The 9,592-nt window shown below is 43.2% G+C and overlaps 1 pseudogene; it reads left to right on the forward strand.

Annotated features, from left to right (window-relative positions):
• The first annotated feature begins 8,615 nt into the window (after positions 1 to 8,615).
• LOC136620299 (ADP/ATP translocase 2 pseudogene) lies at positions 8,616 to 9,350 on the forward strand (annotated as a pseudogene).
• Positions 9,351 to 9,592: the final 242 nt, after the last annotated feature.

The following is a 9,592-nucleotide window of genomic DNA, read 5'->3' on the forward strand; positions in this document are numbered from 1 at the left end:
ATATTTGTGCTTTACTTTTTGGCGTGTTATGCCTGTTTATGTAATATTTTTATATAAAGTTTGGATATACTGATGTCCATGTATATAATATACAGTATAATGATAATAAAAGCATCTCTCCCATCAGTTAGGCTGCCTTCACATCTGCGGCGGGACTTTTTCTTCCGGTATTTTGTACTGGATCTGAACGCAGATCTGAATGCGGCCATATGTGAAGTTCACAGGAGCGAAAGGGAGAAAATCTACATTGTGCCTGATCCTAAGGCTGGGTTCACACACGGCGGATTTGCCGCGGAAATTCCATGCGGAATTTCGCCGTGGCAAATCCGCCTGCGGCCGCTAATCTTGGTATTAGCCAGCCATGTGGACGAGATTTCTCAGAAATCTCGTCCACACAGGACGGCCAATCCGCTGCGGTAAGTCAGGCTGGAACCGCGGCTGCGGCGACCGCAGCCGCAGCTTTAGAAGATGCAGCATGTCTATTTATCTTCTCTTTCTGCTGCGGCCGCGCTCTCCTCTATGGGAGCGCTGGCCGCAGCGGAAAAGCGAGCGGCCGGGCCGCTTCAAAGCCGCCGCGGGGTTTTCTGCGGCGGTTCTCCCGGCGGAAATCTCGCGGTTTTTCCTGCGGCCAAACCGCGGGATTTCCGGCGGGAATACGCCCCGTGTGACCCCAGCCTTAGAGAGCCAGGAGACTGTGATTATATATGTACCTGTATATGCATATACATGCGTGTAGTTTTCACTCTGTAATATATATGTGTATGTGATATGTTTCTATATCCTGTTAATGTTTCTGTGTACTGCATTAGCACATCATTATCTGTATTTATGATCGATGTCCACAAATGTATTCATGTTATATATTTCATGCACATATTGCTTGTACTGATAATGTGTATATTTATATGAGTATGTGCATATGTGATCTACTTTAATGTAATTAATGTAATGCTGATATCATTGTATTTCTGTACATTGTATATATAATAACGCAAAATGTATTTATAATTGCTTGAGATAATAGTAGTATGTTCAGTATAAGCTTTTATTGCATTCTGATAATGTTTCTGTGACTGTATTATGTGATAGGTAGATAGTTCAGACTCTGGTGTGACTGACCATCCAGAAGAAGCAGAATACAGGGCAAGCTGCAATGGACAAAGCCCTCCAATTACACTCAGTATTGTCAGTAAATAAGCAGAGCAGGATGTAAATGACATTTCTCTTCCCATCGGGCCCTCCAAGGCTCCTTCTTCAGATGGGTCCCTATACTAACACTGTATATGTAGAACAGGAGATCTCCAGTGTAATTGGTCGGCTTTATAGGGGTTCTCTGGTTATATGTAAGTAGCATTTATATAGCAGATACATAACTGATCACTACATGCGCTCTGATCCTCTTATATCCTCATTGCTACCCTACGGATTCCTGAGCGCTGATCTCTGGATCTGGCCTGCAGGGGGCGCACAATGTTTAGATGCTCTTGACCATAGATGAGGATATTAGAGGTTTAGAGCCGCTCTAGTGACGGGTTATCTAGCAGCTAGTTCTATATTCCCCGGGAACGCTATACCATTGCAGTGTGATATTACCCTTTACCTGTATAGTCACTCACATCAGTATTATCTGTCCATTGGTGTTATCATATGAGGTAGCATACAGCAAGGCTTCTCCTGGAATAACATACATAATGTAGAATAAAAGCCACCTAGAAGTATATAGATACAATGTGTGCAGTGTAACAACTGCACACTATATCAGTTATCAGAAGGTTCTGCATCATATTGATGCATCATAGAGTACAATGTGATTCTGTGCTCTGACAGAGGATGACATGAGCCACATGGAGAAGTGACACATGCTACATCTGAGTATCTCCTCTTCTACAAATCTAGTCCTAGTGTAGGGACCCATCTGAATGAGGTCGCCGTGACGGGGCAGATGGGCTCGCACAATTTGAATAAAATGTGCGCCAAGAACCTCACATTTATACCTTTAGTTAGTAATATGTAAACTGTGTGGGAAAAAGTTTATTATTGGGATCTCTGCTCATATCAGAAGTATAAACTCTAGAGATGAGCGAGCATGTTCGCTAAAGACAATTGCTCGATCGAGCGTTGCCCTTAGCGAGTACCCGCTCGCTCGGAAGAAAAGGTTCGGCTGCCGGCGCGGGTGAGAGGTGAGTTGCGGCAGTGAGCAGGGGGGAGCGGGGGGGAGAGAGGGAGAGAGAGATCTCCTCTCCATTCCTCCCCACTCTTCCCCGCCGCTCCCCGCCCGCCGCCAGCAGCCGAATCTTTTCTTCCGAGTGGGCAGGTACTCGCTAAGGGCAATGCTCAATTGAGCAATTGTCCTTAGCGAGTATGCTCGCTCATCTCTAATAAACTCCCTTGAATGGAAACTTTGCCTGTGAAACCATCCCGGACTGCTGCCATGTGTACAAAGCTGTGTGTTTTTGGCTACATATGGCAAGAGGATCAGTGATTGTCTCGGGTGGAAGACCCCTGTGGATCAATAGTTTAGGCCTGGAAAACCCCTTTAAGTGTTGAGCTGTTTGTTCTTCAAAAAACAGTCTCCAACTGAGATGATAAAGCAGCAACATTTACTTGTAATATTACAAGCAGAAAAAAGAATTAGAGTCTCTTTTTATTGCAGTTCACTAATTCACAGGTTATGATATTTTGGCTCATAACATCTTGATAAAGACTCAAGATTGCTTAATGACTTACCGTGTCTTTCGCTTTATAAGATGCACTTTTTTACACCAAAAGTGGAGGGGAAAGGGCAGTGCATCCTATAAAGCGAACGTGCTAAAATTCGGACCCGGACGGCAGCTATGTGAAAAGGCTTGCGTGTCCTTATCACACAGCTGCCGGCCAGGACTGCATATACAGCAGCGAAGGAGAGCAGTCCATATTAACAGCTGATGGTGAAGACGGAGGGGCACCAGCAGTTCCCTCCAGCACTCACCAATCAGCTGTTCATCAGGTGGCTCTCCTCCCCTGCTATGGAGCTGGCAGCTGTGTTATAAGGATCGCAGTCTATTGCAGTGGAGGAGAGCCGCCCGTACAAACAGCTGATTAGTGAACACCGGAGGGGACTACTGCTGCTCTCCCGCCTCCACCAATCAGAAATAGGTATGGGTGTATCTCCTACCCTCCATGTCACACAGCTATTGCCTACATGCCTAAGATACAGCTGATTAGTGCCTAGTTGTGCTGGTACAGTGGGGAAAAAAGTATTTAGTCAGATACCAATTGTACAACTTCTCCCACTTAAGAAGATGAGAGAGGCCTGTAATTGACATCATAGATAGACCTCATCGATGAGAGACAACATGAGAAAACACATCCAGAAAATCACATTGTCTGATTTTTAACAAATTTATTCGCAAATTATGGTGGAAAATAAGTATTTGGTCACCTACAAACAAGTAAGATTTCTGGGTCTCACAGACCTGTAACTTCTTCTTTAAGAGGCTCCTCTGTCCTCCACTCATTACCTGTAGTAATGGCACCTGTTTGAACTTGTTATTAGTATAAAAGACACCTGTCCACAACCTCAAGCAGTCACACTCCAAACTCCACTATGGTGAAGACCAAAGAGCTGTCGAAGGACACCAGAAACAAAATTGTAGCCCTGCACCAGACTGGGAAGACTGAATCTGCAATAGGCGAGCAGCTTGGTGTGAAGAAATCAACTGTGGGAGCAATAATTAGAGAATGGAAGAGATACAAGACCACTGATAATCTCACTCGATCGGGGGCTCCACGCAAGATCTCACTCCGGGGTCAAAATGATCACAAGAGCGGTGAGCAAAAATCCCAGAAGCACACGGGGGGATCTAGTGAATGACCTGCAGAGAGCTGGGACTAATGTAACAAAGGCTACCATCAGTAAAACACTACGCCGCCAGGGACTCTGATCCTGCTGTGTCCGCCTGCTTAAGCCAGTACATGTCCGGGGCCGACTGAAGTTTGCGAGAGAGCATTTGGATGATCCAGAAGAGTATTGGGAGAATGTCATATGGTCAGATGAAACCAAAGTAGAACTGTTTGGCAGAAACACAACTCGTCGTGTTTGGAGGAGAAAGAATGCTGAGTTGCAACCAAAGAACACCATACCTACTGTGAAGCATGGGGGTGGCAACATCAAGCTTTGGGGCTGTTTCTCTGCAAAGGGACCAGGACGATTGATCCGTATACATGAAAGAATGAATGGAGCCATGTATTGTGAGATTTTGAGTGCAAACCTCCTTCCATCAGCAAGGGCACTGAAGATGAAACGTGGCTGGGTCTTTTAGCATGACAATGATCCAAAGCACATCGCCAGGGCAACGAAGGAGTGGCTTCGTAAGAAGCATTTCAAGGTCCTGGAATGGCCTAGCCAGTCTCCGGATCTCAACCCTAAAGAATGCCTTTGAAGGGAGTTGAAAGTCTGTGTTGCCCAGCGACAGCCCCAAAACATCACTGCTATTGAGGAGATCTGCATGGAGGAATGGGCCATCCTACCAGCAACAGTGTGTGCCAACCTTGTGAGGACTTACAGAAAATGTTTGACCTCTGTCATTGCCAATAAAGGATGTATAACAAAGTATTGAGATGAACGTTTGTTATTGACCAAATACTTATTTTCCACCATAATTTGCAAATAAATTTGTTAAAAATCAGACAACGTGATTTTCTGGATGTGTTTTCTCATGTTGTCTCTCATAGTTGAGGTCTACCTATGATGTCAATTACAGGCCTCTCTCATCTTTTTAAGTGGGAGAACTTGTACAATTGGTATCTGACTAAATACTTCCCCCCCCCCCCCCACTGTATGTATACTCCATACCTCATCATAATGAGACATGCCATGCAGGGTTCCTGAAAAGTTGGGAGACAATTAATGGAATCTTCATTACATTGTCACTCAGCTCTTCCAGGTTCCTTAATGCCAACTGCAGAGTTATGCAAGCATTTATACCACATACATCACTATAACTAGTCAAACATGGCATCCAGTGCTCCTGGAAAGCTGTGTGACAAGTAATAAGATCACCATTACATTTACACTCAGCTGTCCCTGGATCCTGAATGGCAGGTTGACCTAGTCGTATGTACTGCATTCCGAGGCAGTACTACTGCTCTTTACTCCTCCTGCAATACCTCCCTCCCTGCCTGGTCTGGGTGAGTTCAAAATATATTTTTCCCACTTTCCTCCTCTGACACATAGGTGCGTCTTATCATCAGGTGTGTCCTATAAAGCGAAAAATACAGTACATTCGATTTTAAAATGTTAGCCTGTGCCTGCAGTACCCCTTTAAAAGCAAAGTCCTAAAGACAACCCCCTACCCTGCCAAAAAAATCACTTTTCAGTTTTTTCCCATTCCCTTAAAAAACTAATAAATGTGTTTTAAAGCATTATATGGACTCCAAAATAGAGCCATTAAAAATGTAACTAATTCTGCAAAAAAACAAGCCCTCATAGAGCTCTTGTCGATTGATCATTTAAAAAGTTATGGCTCATGAAACACATTGATAAGAAATGAAAACAAAAAAAACACTATGTCCTCAAAGGTCCCAAAACATCATGGTGCTTAAAGTCCAGTAGTAAACTATTGTTGTACTACCCTCAGGAAAGAAAATCAACAGTAGATTGGTGGTGGTCTGCCACTCGATCAGCTAGGCTGGTGCACTCATGCACTGAGCGTTTTTCTGCAGGAAGCCCATAGCTCTGTCCCTGCTGCGAGTTTGGTATTGCAGGCTCTCATCTATTCAGTTCAATACAAATTTGGCCTGTAATACCAAGCCTGGCCACTATAATGAGAACAGCGCTGTCTGCTTCCTGCAGAAATCATCTCAATGCACAAGCACAGCAGCCCTGAGGACAGCAGATCAGTGAGGGTCCCTGGCAATTGCCCCCCCGCTGATATGCTATTCATGGCTTAACCTATGGACAGGCCATCAATAGTTTACAACTAGACAAACTCTTTAAGGAGTCAAGCTTGGTAACTTATAAACTATGAGGACATATTAAAATGCATCTACACATAATGTCATACAACATGACTGCAGATAAAACCCTTCACCATGCAAAGTCAAGTGGTTAAAAAGTTGATGTCAGCACACATATATAGTATAAACAGCGAAACTCACTTTTTGGTAAAACAAACTTTGTCCAAAACTCCCTTCCTCTATTTACAAACAATTGTTTTATTAAACATAAGAAGGTAAAAGCAAAAGCATTTTTATTAGGATTTCAATTGAGAAGATAGCTTCTAACTAATACATTGGTTAAGGGGCCAGAGGCTTTCAAAGTGCTCATTGTAGGCTTCATGTACAAAACTCACTACAGTAAGAAGATGAAATACAGATTCCAAATATGAATAAAATATTGATTTCATTACAACTTTTAGGGCTTTTTAATTCAGAAACATTGTATATGTTTGCATATTTTTCTGCTTATTTGCATACGTGTTTGCATATATCCTGAGAAGATGAGCATTAATTAGACTTTAAAATCAATTTCAAAATGATACTAAGGATGTTTCTTGCATTTTAACAAGGTAACGAAGACTTTTTCTTTTGTATGCTATCTTTGAAAAAAAAAACAGACATGAAATCAACACTATTATGAGCAGATTAAAAAGAAAATAATCTGTCTTTACTGCCTATTAGGAAGACGATACACATCAGTATTTCTTTTTAGGTGCTTAACCCTTTAAATGCTATTGTATTTCTGTAAGAAATGCCAGCCTAAAAAAAAGAAAATAATTAGTTTTAAAGAGGTAAAACGTGCCAAAGAACTCAACTTCTGTGATGGGTTTAACTTAAGTGCATACTAAATCTAAAAATGTAGGATGAAAGTAAACAGGAGAAAAAGTTACCCGCAATGTTTGTCACTCTACACAGGATTTTCGGCATGTTTCTGGATCAAACAGTCTTGCAGATATACTGCAGAGAGTACTAGAGTAAAGGCCCATTTAAACACAAGGATTATCACTCAAAATTCGCTCAAAAGCCGTCTTTTGAGCGATAATCGTTGTGTGTAACTGCAGTAACATCGAGCAGTTTTTGTTAAGCCGTCGCTCATCGCTGTCTTTCAGCATGATGAAAGACAACGATGAGCTTTATCAGGAATTCACAGCGGGATACAGTTGATACTATTATTTCAGCTGTATCCTGCTCCCGGAAGACAGGCGGGGTATGAAGAACACAGCTGTCCAGCTGCGTTCTTTATACCCCACTCGGAGCGCTCAGCTGTTTAACAGCTGGGCTCTCCGAGCAGAGCACAGCTGCATGCAGAAGACAAGCAGCCCCGCTTGTCTTCTGCATCCCCCACTCAGAGCGCTTGGCTGTATAAAAGCCGGGTGCTCCGAGCAGGAAACAGCTGGATGTAGAAGACAAGCGGGCAGCCCCACTTGTCCTTTGCATCTCCCGCTCGGAGTGCTTGCTGTATAACAGCCGGGCGCTCCGAGCGGGAAACAGCTGGATGCAGAAGACAAGCGGCCCTGCTTGTCTTCTGCGTCCCTGGCTCGGAGAGCAAGGTGATCGCTTAACGGTTGAGCGATCACCGTGCACTGTAAAGACATCTTTGGAGCGATAATCTTTGCGTCTAAATGGGCCTTTAGAGCCCTTTTACACAGACCGATACATCATTCAGATTCTTGCAACCAGCAGGAATCTGAGCAATTATCTAAGTACATGTCCCGACTGCACAATAGACATGAGCTTCTTGTTCATCATTCAGGTATACATGCAGAAAAATGAACGATGGATTGACCCATGTAAACAGGCAGTTGTTCGTTTATGAACTGCCTGTTTACTGTGAATGGAAGCAGGCTCGCCGGAACAATCTCCATCCAACTCCACCTCCATTCACTCAGCAATACTCGTGCAAAAGCACAGGAATGGTCATCGCTGGAACACTCTGTCAGGCACCTCCACTCTACAGGTCGTCCAGTTTAAAATGGCCCTTAGTTTATTACTAATCTGTTCAATTTCAAGCTGGTAAGCAGCCGAGGGGAAGAGATTAGCCATAAGGATAGGGCTTAAAGATTTCCATGTTCTACTGAAGATTGGACAAAAGGGAGTGGCTCCTACTGCAACCCATTCTCTCATACACAGAAACAAGACACTGAGAATGAAGATGGGGGACAGTATGGCTTATTTCCTGGGATAAATAGAAAATATTTTTTTTAACTATTTCTCAGTTTTAATTGCAATAGATTTATCATCAAAATATGATCAAAGGAAAGAAGAAGATTGAAGGGATGGTCCCACCAATAGACATTCGAGCACTTGTCTATCTCAAGCAGTCTGATTTAAATGAATGGAGAAGCAGCGCACATATGTGACCACCCCTATCTTCATTCTCAAGCTCGCTAAAGGGTTCCAGAATTTGGATCCCTATCAATAAGCAAGTTATTCCTTATGCTGTGGAGAGGGAATTATTTATATTGGTGAAATACCCTCTTTAACTCCTCTACTGATTAGTACAAGCTCTGTTCATTCTTCGAGACATTTCAGTTTTAGTCACACAGAGCTCATTCTACTAAAAAAAGGATGTAACTCGCCCCAGCCCTCAAAAGCTCAGTGCTGCAGCAAAAGCCACTTGCTATCAGCCAACCGCGATGACCGACACAGCTGTCTCCTTCATCAAGGACTTCTTGGCTAGTGGTGTCCCAAAAGAACAAGGTTTCCTGCCCTGCTGGCGGGTAACCTTGCCAATGCCATCAGATATTTTCGAACGAAGGCCCTGAACTTCGCTCTTAACGACAAGTACAAGAAGATCTTCCTCAATGGTGTTGACAAGAGTACCCAGTTCTGGCATTACTTTGCTTGAAACCTGGCATCCGGTGATAATGCCGGTGCAACCTTCTTGTGCTTTGTCTACCCACTTGACTTTGCTAGAACATGCCTAGCTGCTGATGTTTACAAAGCTGGTGCTGATAGACAATTCTCTAGCCTTGGCAATTGCTTGGTTAAGATTTTCAAATCGATCTGATGAGCTTAAAGGCCTGTACAGGGTTTCAATGTGTCTGTCCGTAGGTTCCAAAACTGCCTACTTTGGATTCTATGACACAGCTAAAGGTATGCTTCCAGATCCTAAGAACACACACATCTTCATAAGCTGGATAATCGCTCAGACTGTAACAGTCATGACCAAATTTGTCTCCTACCCATTTCACACAGTCTATCATCGTATGATGATGGAATCTGGTAGGAAAGGAGCTGACATCATGTACACTGGTGAAATGAACTGCTGGAGGAAGATTGCTTTGTTCAAGGGTGCTTGGTCCAATGTCCAGAGAGTAATGGGTGGTGCTTTTGTGCTAGTCTTGTATGATGAGATGAAAAACCAGTAATACTGGTTAATGTTCGGGAACCAATTTGATTACATCTCACCAGCTTTCCACGTTAATATTATTCATTCCCTATACCCAAGTACTTCCATAGAAGCCTGCAGTGAACAATCTGTAATGCACCTATGGCAGTACATGAGCTGACGTGATGGGACTCAATGCTCATTAATTTTTTATTTCAGTCATTTTGATTTTAAGTAACTTAGGTTGGAAAAAATAAGAAATTGTGGAACTAAACAATGGCT

The sequence above is a fragment of the Eleutherodactylus coqui genome, chromosome 3 (genome assembly GCF_035609145.1).
Source record: "Eleutherodactylus coqui strain aEleCoq1 chromosome 3, aEleCoq1.hap1, whole genome shotgun sequence".
Taxonomy (NCBI): Eukaryota; Metazoa; Chordata; class Amphibia; order Anura; family Eleutherodactylidae; genus Eleutherodactylus; species Eleutherodactylus coqui.